The sequence below is a fragment of the Linepithema humile genome, chromosome 1 (genome assembly GCF_040581485.1).
Source record: "Linepithema humile isolate Giens D197 chromosome 1, Lhum_UNIL_v1.0, whole genome shotgun sequence".
In the NCBI taxonomy this organism is placed as follows: Eukaryota; Metazoa; Arthropoda; class Insecta; order Hymenoptera; family Formicidae; genus Linepithema; species Linepithema humile.
The window spans coordinates 9,073,137-9,086,631 of NC_090128.1; the positions used below are offsets into that span (position 1 = coordinate 9,073,137).

Genomic DNA, 13,495 nt, shown 5'->3' on the forward strand with positions numbered 1-13,495 from the left:
TTTATCGCTTGTCTTGTTTACTCGTACACGTGGCGCGCCAGGAGAGCAATCTAATTTGCGCGAGTGTGCCCTTCGTGTTCGGGCGCTCGGAAGTGAGGAGGGACAAGGGGGAGCGTCGAGAATTGTAAAACTAAGCCAGCTGGCGTCGAGGACGCGACGTGATGGCGATAAGCGTGTCGGCGTGTTATCGGCGGCGACACGCCGCGCTCCGCGTCGTCACATCGCATCGGTCGAAGCGCGCGCGCGCAAGTTCGTTACGGCTGATAAAAGGCGGCGTGTGCGTACATGTGAAGCGCGTATCCGGCGCGCGTTTCATTCATGGAAACGACGATGCCACGGACACGGTTGTATCGTACGCCTGTGTATACTGCAACGTTTCTATTTTTCGAAATGAAAATTCGATACTGCGCCACCGATAATGAGCACCGAGCGTAAAATGACGAGACGTTCTCGTTTTTACGACACGGCACATGTAAAGGACGGAGCGAACGAACCGTATTCTCGCGTGCACCGAAAGGCGCGAATGAATTATGTTAATGAATTCTTTAATGAGCTTCCTTTTACACCCATGAGATCCGGCAAAGAGATGAATCCATATTCTCGCCTCTGTGTATAATTATAAGAATGCGTCGTTTTACAAAAAAAAAAAAGAGAGATTAATTAAAAACAAAATAATGGAGATTTATTTTACAGAATTATGAATTTTTAATCGTTGAAATTGAGGATTGCCTTTAGAGTCATTGTATCTTTTTATATTTTATTTTTTCCATTCAATCTCTTATTTCTATTTGAAACATTTTCTTCTTTACATATCGAATATCACATTCTTAGACGGAGATGCGCGTTTAACGCCAAATATACGATATCGATATACGAAACCTTAAAGGCGCACGGAGCAAATATTCCTCATGCACTTTGTATTCGAGGACAACTTTGATCCCTCGTCCAAGTATTCCCGGTGCTCTGCACACGCATATACTCGTTCAACCGGGAATACCTGTAGATACTTGGAAATGCTCGGAGAACACGCGTCGTTCTCGCCAGTACGAGCCAGTCCGAGGAGCATTCCACGAGTTCGCCGCGGCCACTTCGGAGTCAAAGGTTCACCGTTATTACAGGCACGCACAAATGAACGAGCCATTTGTCTCCCGGCGATCCTGCGATAGGTACATATCGTGCCCTCTTTTAACAACGCGGCCATCAGTCCTCGAGCCATGACTTCCGAAATATCCTAATTAGGACGCAGGTGCGCCGTAATAATCGCGAATTACACGCCGACGATTCTTTGTGTGGTCGCGTGCGAATCTTTTTTTTTTCCGTATTGCCATGTCGGATTTAAATATCTTATCGAGAAATCTTATCAAGCTTGCCGGAGAGAAATCTTATCAAGTTGATTTACTGTTAGCCGCCTCTTCGGATATTTTTCCCAAACAAACGCTAGTCATCCTCGACGATCTTAATGGACAATTCATCGCAAGGGTATGTCTCGAGGATGATCTCTGGGAAAGCGTCATCCTCTCCGCATTCTGCGGAAACGCATAGCGAATGAATAATAATCACGTTGGTTTGTATGTCAGTGACGGTGACTCACGTGTTGACTTCACGATGACGAGACAATATTTAGAGACGAGTGCGTAGGTACGTGTCTAATTACGGCACGTGCTGTAATCATAAAAAGTAAACAAGGATTTTGCACGTTTTTTTAACATACCTCGTGTATTCCTGCAAATATGTAAGTAACTCACGCGCTAAACGCAATAAGGCCTGATGTGTAAAATTATTTTCTTCTTTCTATTCTTATACATTACAATCTTTTATGTTTATTGATGTGACAAACTTGATTTGACAAACATTTAGCATTTTCAACGGCACTCAGTAATATTGTGCGAGATATACAAACCGCGCTTAGAATGTTCAGAGTGCCTTATTTCACCGTTGAATTTCGAAGAATGAGAAATATTCAAATTGGGTGACGCGTCGGTGATTCACGATGACTTTACGATCGGCGGCAACAACGTTCTTGTGTTAAATAATATGTTGGTTTTACTGCGAAGGCGTTCACGCCTACTGGACAAATTTATAACATTTCGCGAATGAGCGGGTGCAAATGGACGGGAAGCGAGACGGTGTCTTTTTTTTTTTCCCGCACTCAAAGGTGTATTGAGGGTTATACGTGCGTTACACGCGAGTCATCGTAACACTAGGTGATTCTGCGCTGCGTGTGACGTTGCATAATACGCCCAGCTATTTATGCGGATCGGGATTTGCGCGTTACATAAATAGATTGCCGAGTACTCGAGGTTTTTCTTTTCGCGCATACCAGACTATTGTCTGGCCGCACGACCGCTTGGCTATTTTTAAACGAGAAGCAAAATGTGACAATTAGAGAAAATTTATTTCTACATTGTCTTTAGCTAGAATTATTGTATCACTGTTGTATCATAATTACGATATATTTCCGAATATTGAAAAAAAAAAATTTATTATTCCTGCAATTTAACCATTAGCATTTTTAACAGAAATTTTTTAGCGTAAAACATCCTTTGATATTTCACATAGTTAATTAAATGTATTAAGAAAGCTCAGTTTCAATGTTATCCCTTAAAGTTGCTTTTAACAGCAACAGCAACTAAGCATTTATTAGACTCCCTTGGATACAAGTGCAAAGTTCCATTAAAATTAGAGTTTCTCAATTGGTGTACTTTCCCCCTGTGTGTAATTTCTCGGAATCTCGCTAAATGACTGCGGTAAATTTTGCTTTATATATAAATATGTTATTCTTATTTTATATTAAATTTATTAATAATTCGTGAAAACACGGAAAGGTACTTTTAGACGGTTGGCGTGCGTTAAGAATCGACCGAAAATAATATCGCGGCGAAATGTAGTTATTTTTGTAGTTTACACGATTCAATAATAGCAGTAGTCACGCGAATGTTATTCGACGGGAATGAAATAATGCAAACGTAATATTTCGTAATATTTCGCGTTCTTAATATAAACCCTTTTGTGTTTTAAAATCTATCCAAAGCCATCATCCATCTTTCGCAAATCTCAAGCCCAAACAACACTGTGCAATCATGCATTGAACTATCTGATGAAATCGTAGTATTTCAAACTTTTGTGCGATACAACCATTCGATTTCGAATTTTAATCCATTCCGAAGGCAAATAAGTCGCGAAAGATCGATGCCGCGCCGATCGGTTTCGCATGCGCGCGCGATTTTTGCGGTTACCCGCGTCACGCTTCGGCTTGGCGATCCGGTCGACTGGTCGACGCGATGGAAGAGGTCGCAGTCAATTAGCGGAGGCAGATCTTCGCGCAAGATGCAAGGCCGACGCTCATCTCTTCCACGAAACCGCCGCCGTGCGCCGCCTGTACCCGCCGCAGTACCCATATTGGATCATTAATCTTGCCGGTTGGTTGCTTGGTAGCGTCGCTGCATCGGTCGGGCCCCGCACGCAACCCTGCACCCCGGGAAAGTGCATGTTCCGTCGCCACTCATGCGGGACCGCGTGTCGCGCGCCCACGACGGTATCGAGATTTACGATCGCCAAAATCGACGAAAGATCCACGACGGGGTGGTTCCGCGCCATCGCCGCTTTGCGGAAATGCATTGTAAGGAAAATACGTTAACCGTCTTTCCAATCGTATAATTTAGCGTCTTATCTCTATGTCGAACTCGAATTAAAGATTTAAATGTGAGAATTAGGCAAGTATTCTTTCGAATGTGAGCGAGACAGAAAAATATTTAAAACATATTTGCGAGTAAAATGTGCGGATTTAATTAATTACTTATTTAATAAATGGAGTCAATGTTTTATTTTTTCCTTTACTTTATTTCTCGATCAATAAAAAAATTGAACAGAAAGCTGCAGACAGGAGAGCGAAATAAAGAACGTTTATTCGGACAGACAGTTATGTTGTACAGTAACTTTTATTATGATGGGCAAATAAAATTTTGTAAAAAACCCCCTTACAAATTATTATCACTATTCTATAGAGAATAGCTGCGACAACATGTGTGCAAATAAGAAGACTCGAATAACAGGAAACTCCGACTTATTTATGGATGCGCTAATTCCTGTGGAAACAAACACGGGAGTGACCGTCCCGCGTCTAGACTGTCGTGACAAGTTTCAGGTATCGCACAATATTTGTCGTCTATACACACAATGACGAAAAAAGCCGGACATCTTAACGCAACGGTGTAATTGGCGAAAACAAGTTGAAAACACTTATTATTCCGAACGAATGTTCTGACAAGAAATCGTTAGACGGTGTTAACGCATCCATAGATGGGAATGTATTTTTAAGAACGACGAATGAAAATCTTTCCGTGTAAAATAGATTCTATTTTCAGATCATTAGTAATACTAAATATGTTTTTTTCGATTTTACAAAATTTATGATAGAAATCTAGTTTAATGGCTCCGAGCAGATTGGAGTGAATGATTTTATTATTTTTCAGAGATTTTGTAATAAGATTTAAGATTCAATAAATATCTATATATATCTAAGCTATTAAACACAAAAGAACGAAGACTAAAAAAAATGTTTCGCCATAAATTAAAATGAACATTAAACGCATAATTGCGAAGGCAACTCAGAACTAGGTCGCAATATAAATTTTATTTTAACAATAAGGTTCAAAAGGCAATAAAACGGGCAATTATTCGCTTGAACAACAGCGATTTAGCTTTGATTTGCCTCTGACCCGGTTTTTTATTTTTTGTACACGTGCCGTTTGGATATTTTTGGATTTTTATTGCAAAGTAATATTTTTTTCTAATATTACATGTACATAACAAATACATAGGGACGATACTAAAAAAAAAAAATATATCCGTAATGCGAACGTTGCTTTTCAACAGATATTTAAGAGTATCTAGATATTCATGCTGCATCGTTTCTATTCCGAGCTCTTGTAATCGCCTTTATTCTCATTCCGCGGCACTCATACGTCGCGGGTCAAGGGGACGCGCCCCAATCCCGGAACGAGTGGAGGCGCGAGGTTCGACTTCCGGCTCAAATAAAGCCGTCTACGGCTCGCGAGGGTCGGCGCGAGCAGAGGCCGCATTTAGATACGCCGTTGTAAACAGCCGCGGCGTATATTTAGAGGGCCGCTAAATCCCGCTTATTGACTACGACGGCGCACATTTTAAGACTCCTTGTTTACGAAGTTAGTGACGACTCGTCGTCGTTCGCGTGCGCGTTTACACCAGTCTCTCGCTGGTCGTCTCGCGACGACGTGACCATCCTTCACAATGTCTCTCCCTGACTCTTCCCAATATTCTGGAATCCTAAATAAGCGGCGATCGCGTGGAACGCGAACGCCCGGGAGGTCCCGCGGCCCGCCGCGTCCGGTCTCGAGTTCGAGTTTCGAGAACGAGATACGACGCGGTTGACAAAAAGAGGGCGGTGAGCGTGCGAACCGACGCGGCGAAAGTGAATTCCGTCTCGGGTTCGACTTTCAAAAGAGCGACACACGACTCACCTTGTGTCTCACGCGCGCGCGCGCGCGCGTGCATGCCTTGCGTTTTGCGCGATTTATTGCGCGGCATTGTCGAAAGAAATCGGCCCCGGGGCATCTCAAGACCGCGTCCGGTGCCGCGTCGATCAAACGTCTTCGATACTGCGTCGCTCTTTTTTTCCGTTTCTCTTTTTTTTTTTTTTTTTTTTTCCAATAGCGACGTCGATTGCAGAATAGAAAGGCTATTAGAGACTGCCTCTGGTAGTATAGATTGGTCCATCGCAGTCAGATTCGTATCTATCGCGCTTGCAGCGACTCGTTACCCTCGAAATTCTAACGGTACCTGTCCATCACCGCGTGATCGTTCTCCGTGTGATATACGTTAATCTTAGAGTATCTCCAAGGAGAAGCGGATCTACGTGAAGTCCGTGCTATTAAAAATAGTATCCGAGCTATTTGAGCAACGGAAATCGTACACACAATTGCGTATATAATGCTACGTTATTCACAATTAAATTATAAAAGGTACTAGATTTGAGAAATAAATAATCATACGATAAATTTGTGGAGCTAATAAAGCTACGGGGAATGTAAAATAATTTGGAATAATATATTTATCAGCGATATAAAAGATGTATTATACGATGCGGTGTACAGGATGATCCGCAGCAATTCCTTTGGATGGAGATAAATAAAGCCAGCTTACCGCAACCTTATGTGTTAGATGCAGAATAAATCCTATGCGCGCTGCGGAGTGGCTGCAAAGCGAATCTCGGTGAATATATCTTCCCGGCTAGCGACAGAAACTCTCGCGAGAATTCCTGCGCCCGTAATAAATTCGCGAGCGTAATGATACCGTTTGGCGGGTTTTTACGCAATTTAGAAAGCACACCGACCGGCGTAAATCGACGAGCCGTTAGATCAGCGGATGACAAAGGGGATCTATGCTCCGAGGGAAATCTAATATTTCTAATTTATGGAGCCAATTACGGGGGCAGGGGGGGGGGGAGTCAGCGCGCGATGATGTCATAGCCATTATTAGTGGTGCAATTCCGCGGAATGTCGGCCGTTAAGTTATGAAACTCCAGAAATCTATTCGCCGCCGCGCGCGCGCTCCGCGCTGTATATGGTACACTTTCTTCTCTAAGCGAGATAAATATCTCGTGCGTAATTGCAGCGCCGGACTCTAAAATGCGCGACCGGTGCGAGTGATAATTTCACGATAACTGGATTTCACGAGCCCCACTGTCGGTGGCCGGCACAAATTCAATTGAAATAAGAGATTACGCGCGATCCGTAAATAATTGAAACATTTTCTTCTAATTTTATCCAGCAATTCCTACGCTTATACTTTAACAGTTAATTTCTCCAGAGATATTTCTTAAAATAAAAATACAAATTGTATAATTGGTAGAATATTTGGTGTTTTTTATTTTATCGCGATAACGAATTTTACAACTTTTATAATACGCTTTGCAAACATTGATAACGGATCTTTTGAATCTCTTATCTGTGCGAATTCATTTGCATACGTCATTGCGAGTATAGTAGACACAGTTTCATTTGGAGCTATTGGACCGGAAAGAGTTAATAACGTGAACATGAAATGTACGGGCAGGTGGCTTTTAATCCCGCGACTTTATAAGCGGAATGTCGACGGCGAGAGGCGGCGAGATAAGTAAAGATAGACCCACCGCGTAGCGCAGCTCGAAAGCGCGGAAAAGCGATTAAGGCGGTTGCGGGCGAGCTATCGGTCGATCGGCTATAATTCACGAAACTTTATTTTGAGAGTCTCGATCCCGAGGGAAACGACGCGTGCCTCGCGTGAGGAACTCAGACAGATTCTCGATGTTGTTCCGCGGTGGAAAAGTCGGCGCGCTTCGGAGGAAGCTTAAAAACGGGCCGAAATACTATGTATTCCGGCTGACCTAAATCTCGAAGGTGCCGCTCGACCCCTACTCGTGGCGTTTCTCGGCCGCCGTGCGCTATCGATTATTCACACAAATATTCCGCTCAGCTCCATGAAAATCCCCCCGGAGAGTTTTCCTGTAACTCCGAAACACGAAAGACATTACAATCCGGTCGGTCGCTCGCCGTGAAAAGTGATCCAAGCCACTCACGTTCGCCCGGAGTGACCTAGATCTTCGTATCGTGAAAATACGCTTCTAATATCCGAGGATAATGGAGCTTATGGCCGAGAGAGAGAGAGAGGGAGAGAGAGAAAGAAAGAAAGAGAGAGAGAACCGCCTGGATCCTGCCAGCCGTGTCTTAATCCTTAATATTTCTGCTCAACGGCGTGCAATAGCCAAATAACCATGCAACGGTCGCAAATTTTCCGTCAAATTTTTCGACGTATCTTTAGCCGGGATAAAATATTTTGCGTTAACTCTCAGTGTTTTTATTTTTCGACGAAGAAGGAGGGGAAAATTCTTCCGAGACTCGATAGTGATCGATACGATGATGTAACGAGATCGTAAAGGATCACATTCTCTCTCATGCGCTGTAATTGCATCAACGCGTATAAAATACTCTTTTTTTTTTTTTGCGCGAGCAAGAGCGCGACTTGAACTGAATGAAATCGAGGGGGTTTATAATACGGCGCATGAAAAATCATATATGCTTACGAGCACGGCGGATCGGTTCGTAAACCAGGATTTATCGGAAAACATTTTGAAATAAAAATATTTGAAAATTCGTGTGGTCAAAAAATGGGACACATGTCAATCAGTCAGTTGAAATTTTGTTGGACGTTATTGTGAAGAACAAGAGATGGTTATTTTAAAATGGATATTGTATTTTCATTTAGATCTCGACAGTGTGGCCAAATATTAATATCTCGCTGTAATAAAATAAAACTAAAAATAATACGTTATATTACACACAAGCAACGTTATAATTATTTTAATCACAAATGAAGTTTATTATAAAATTATTAGACACATATATGTTTCAGAAAGGAAAAGTACTTTTATTCACTGATTCATTTATCCATTCATTCATTTATTTAATCATTTATTTATTTGTTCATTTATTTACGATTGCGAATTTATATTGATTTCCAGAAAATAAAAAGACCGTGCAGTTGAGTGCCAGCCTATCGTTTATTCACATAAATCATCAGACATCTTCTATCATCGGTAGTGAGATAAATCATCCAAATTAGCAGAGCATCGGTAAGTGCGTGTTGACACGAAACATTTAAAAATCGAAAGAGAAGTCGCAATACATTCCGATACGAAAGTGATTACCTACTTTCAACAATTATTCCGTCTAGAAAGAGAAACGATCGCGGCTGTTCTGCCGCGACTGCCGGCTGATTGATATTCGGCTCTGTAATTCGCGCGGGGATAGTCGCGGCGGCGCGCCGCCTTTGCAGAAATCCGGAGAACCTTGCCGCGCTCTTACCGCGAGTCGCGCAAGGCCGTTTCAACGGTGGTATTCGGGCCAGCCGTTTCTCTAGAAAGGAGCACGCCGCTTACGCGGCCGCGACACGGCTCGCACGCAGAAAACAAAAACATTTCTCCGCCGCCTTGCGCGCGCGCTTGCCCGCGTCTCTCGCTTTGGAGAACGGAGATCCTGGCCGTGGACCAATAGACGCGCGTCCTTGATGAACGGATCCTCGAGTCACGTGGATTCTATATAGAGCGCCGTAGTATATTATTCACCGTAGAGACAAGCGCGACCACGTCGGCAAATTTTGCAACAATATGCAGGCTAAACAAGGCATTTGAGAAATTCGCAGTCCAAGTATGAACGCCCACGTTCGCCGTCGCGGCGAATTATTAGCATATTTAACGAAATACGTTACGTAAGGAGATATATTACCCATACTTGCAGGAGAAATCCCCGATCCGGTCTACCGGGGTCTCGGCGAGCCGAGCCGGACCGCGCGCGCGAGTCGGTTCTCTCCGGCGGGCACGACACACGCGCGTGCTAACGTAGTCAAAGGCCATTGTGCCACTCCAGGATTCCGGCGTGAGTCACACTCGGTGCCCCCGGACGTGGTTGGTTGTGTGCCCGAAGTAAGTAAAGCGCGCCGAGCGGCGCAATCGCCCGGCTAATCGAGATCGACCGCTGACTCAGAAAGAAAGCTCGCCGGCTGAGATATGAGAGGTTGTCTTTAAAACGCGTTGCCTAAAGCGGGTTTTAGTCTCAACGAGCACGTATACGCAATCCGCGGGGTCACCGAATCCTTGTCCCGTAACTCGAGGGACACTTCGGGCAGGAGGGGGCTCTCGATCGCCGTAGATGGCCGTCGCTGTCAAAACTCGTCCCTCGACTTTTGACGGATCTTCCCTTATAAATCAAACATCGGCCGATGTTGACGTTGACGACACACGTGAGAATGTACACTTCGCGAAGGTACGGCAGGAGATAAAGATCGTCGGGCGTCGAAAGGAGTGTGTCCACCTCGTGGGAACCGCTCAAAGTTGCGTTCCGAACACTTGTGCGAATCACTTTTACAGTCTCGTTGGTTAACATCAATCGGGTCCTGCGTATCTCTCTCCCTGTCTCTTACGTTATATAAACAAACTTCTCTTATATAAGCTCAGCTCGACTCGACTGCAATGAGCGAAACAGAAAGCAATTTTCGACTTTTTAATGCATTACGTCGCGTCGATACAAGATTTTTTCAACAGCCTGTCTCTTTTCTTTCTTCCTTCTCGCCTGCAGACGTTTCGCGACGAGGAAAGTATCTCCTCGCTCGAGTATCAGGAAATCACTGGCGGGAGAAGAAATGAGCCGCGTGATTTCGCGAACTGCTCGATTCTCCGGAGGCACTAAAAACTTAAGAGCCTCGTTTGGCAGGCCGAACACTCTTCGGCTCTCGTATGTGCTCTCCCGCCTCGTGAAAAGGCGAAGAAACCGAAAATTGTTGCAGCGCCGCGTTGCAGTTTTGCTCGCTTCGTTAAGATCGTCGTGCGGATCTCTTGCTTTCGCGGCACGGCGTTATCCGGCTATCCGAGGCATTTCCGGTTCTTGCCGCGCGTATCCGTCGATATCGGTTAGGCGAGAAGCACGTACGAGCGCGCACGCAGACAAGTGAAGGCGCACCGGCGTCGACCATTAGCATATCCTGGTTCTCAGCGAGCCGATCATTTCGATCGGCAATAAAGTACCCCGCCGGCGAGTTACGCAAAGATTATGCATTGTGAACACTGTTGCATCGCGTATACGCGCTAGCGCGCTTACGCGCACGTAAGTTTATGTACGTATTCCGGAGGCGGACTCGGCGTTGGAATAACCGTGAAGGCGAGCAGCGCGAAAGACGTACACGCACCGTTGCGGATCACATACGACGTAGCCGAACGGAATTCCGCCGCCTTCGGAATCCTGGAGTACTCGTCTCTTTCTCTCTCTCTCCCTCCTTTTTTTCTCGCGCTGTCTTTCTTCGCGTTTTCTTCTTAACGTAGAAACCGTTTGCTTGTCTTCCGGCAAAAATGCAACTCGCGCTGTACCTCGAAGCGATATCAAAAAGGGGGATTGAAAGTTGTCTATTTTGATATAAAGCGATATCTAGAAATTTCTTAACGAATATAAGATCGACCTGCTTTTTCTTCACGAACATTTATTCGCGACGATCGATCATCAATCTTAATTTTTTCTCTCAACGAAAAAAAGTAAATTTCTAAGCTGTACCTCGAAAAAATTTTCGGAATCACGCGCTACTCTCATTATCGCGAAAATTTGCCAGACGATGCAAAGGGACGATGCAGGTCCGATACTCGATAAGAACCGATGGCAGGGAGGGTGGAAGGGGGGGGTCTTGCATGCCTTACGCCTCTGCGTTAAGGGCGGCTGGCGGCTGCAAGCGTGCTAAGAATACCGACGACGAGAGAAACGGTCGGGAAGAATGTAAAAGACAATGGAATGTGTCGCGTCGCGCATGCGTGGCTTCGTGGAATGCGGCCCCGTAACGGCACATCCGTTAGCCACGGCGTCTGCCACGAAACGCGGGGCCTTATTGCGCGCAATCGCCTCTCTCGCCGTTCGTGCATCGAGAGGGGCTTTTCGCGCAACGCCAACCGTCGCCGCCGCCGCTCGATCTGTTTGCTGTTTCCTCTCAGACGATTGAGAGTCCTCTCCTAGAGTTTATAGCACCTGACCTTATGCACCTGACGATTAAGTCCGACAAGGAGAACGAGCCGCGGTATTGAGATCCTCGAGGAACTTAATTTGAATGTCTTGTCGCACTGCAATTTTTTTACTAATTTTTGCAAAAGTTTATTATTCAACGTTACATAATTGCGCTCTATTCGAAATCTGTGTCTCAAAATATATGCTACCTGGTTCACAGGGTCAAACTTAAGTTGCGGTTTTAACACGCAAAACGTGTTATGATAATTATATTTCACACGCGACGTCATTTAAGAGCGTCGCGGAAGCGCGGATCGAAAACACAATCATTTAACGATCACCAACGAGTCCTGGAATTTCTTTATCGGAGGTTTTTTTTTCTCCACGAATCTCAATATTCCCCCCCGTCTTTCCGCTGATGTATAAAGTAACCTGTTGAATATTCGCACCGTTACGTCGTGTGCGTTTTGTCAAGTGTTGCCGATACTGCGTGTTGAGTTTTATCAGAGGGGCATCGCCGCGCCGAGAGAAAGAGAGAAGTTCGCGATACTCTTGAGAAACTTCGCCGCGATAGAGTCCCCGTCGCCGTCGAATTGGCTGGAAGATCAGCATCAGGAATGCGAACCCATCATCATTACCGCTCGGCGGATTATCGGTGGGGGCCCGTTTTCGCATCGCGCTTGTTCCAAGTCGCGCGCGAATCACCGGCGATCTGAGAGTGTTTTCGTGAAACCTGGCTCTCTCGCGCCGTCTCTCTCCGTCTCTCCTTACTTACTCCACATCGCGAGATGTATACGAATGAGCTCGTTATAAATTTCTCAACGGCTGGATGGCGTGGCGGCGAGGCCACGCGTCTCGCTCGCGCGACGGGAGGGGTCTCGAGAGCGGTTTTCGGCCGTCGGGGCCATTGACGCATCGCGATTTGTAATCGGAATTTCCTGACTGTTTCGCAACGCAACCCCGTCGGCGCTCGACGGAGCTTTTAGCTCCTCGGGCTGGAATTTTCGATAGCGAGACGCCGGAGGAACTCGATATCGCCAATTTGCCGACTTGACACGCGTCGTATTGCCTTATAGGAAACGGTAAATCAAATCGTATCGGTTTGCGTAATAATCGCGCAGAACCGCGTACTTTTACGTCATCGAAATGCGAATTAAAGGCTATTTTTGCCGACATCGATTTTAGTTTAATTAATTATTCGATTCTTCAGAAGTGCAAATGAAAAAGAGTAAGTTAATCTATAATTATAATTAAAGCCTGACTGATTTATCAAGGGCGATCAAGCGTGCTACATTCCGCATCACAAATGAGTGTGCGCCAAAACGCGAGAGATCCTAATTATTGATTAGCAATATTGATTCGGATTAGCTCAATGAGATCGTAGTAATTGCAGTTTCACTCGAAGGAAAATGTCGATGTTAAAATCGAACAACTTATTTGCGTATGTTTCCACTTCGTGATTTTCCGTTGATAGATATCAGCTTTATGAGGGGGCATAAATGTTCTCATAGATTTCACGCTTTCACTCTTGTCACGCCAATACTAAGTAGATATTGCCTACATGTCGCGGATCTATAATAAGAAATCATGGTTAAAAGGATACTTGATCTCGATATTAGTGGATTAATATCGTGTTACTTGCCTTCCAGTTCGTTTTCAGACTCGAGTGCACTTCATAATTCAGTAATGCAAATCCACGGTGATGAAGCGTTACGTATATGTAATTTGCTTGAATAATTAACGCAAAAATTGGAAATTTATAACTTTTCGAATGTACAATTACCGTAGCTACGTGTCACTGTGTCCAATTATTTGCCCATTTATTTATCGCTTCGTCAGATGTATGTCGCGTCTTACTGAGAAATGTCTGGCTTATTGAGAAAACACGCGTGATACATACCGGGTATGCTTTCCCGATGATAACTCATTGATTCGCTTTTGCA

The 13,495-nt window shown here is 44.7% G+C and overlaps 1 protein-coding gene across 2 annotated transcripts in view; it reads left to right on the forward strand.

Annotated features, from left to right (window-relative positions):
* Pdk1 (Phosphoinositide-dependent kinase 1) overlaps positions 1 to 13,495 on the forward strand; it is a 286,368-nt gene that overhangs the window by 205,707 nt on the left and 67,166 nt on the right. Inside the window, exon 4 of one of the 2 annotated variants that reach the window (XM_067360050.1) lies at positions 8,537 to 8,647. The exons of the other annotated variant lie outside the window; for it this stretch is intronic. The gene's annotated coding sequence lies outside the window, so the exon portion shown is untranslated. The remainder of the gene's footprint in view (positions 1 to 8,536; positions 8,648 to 13,495) is intronic. 2 annotated transcript variants of the gene reach the window in all.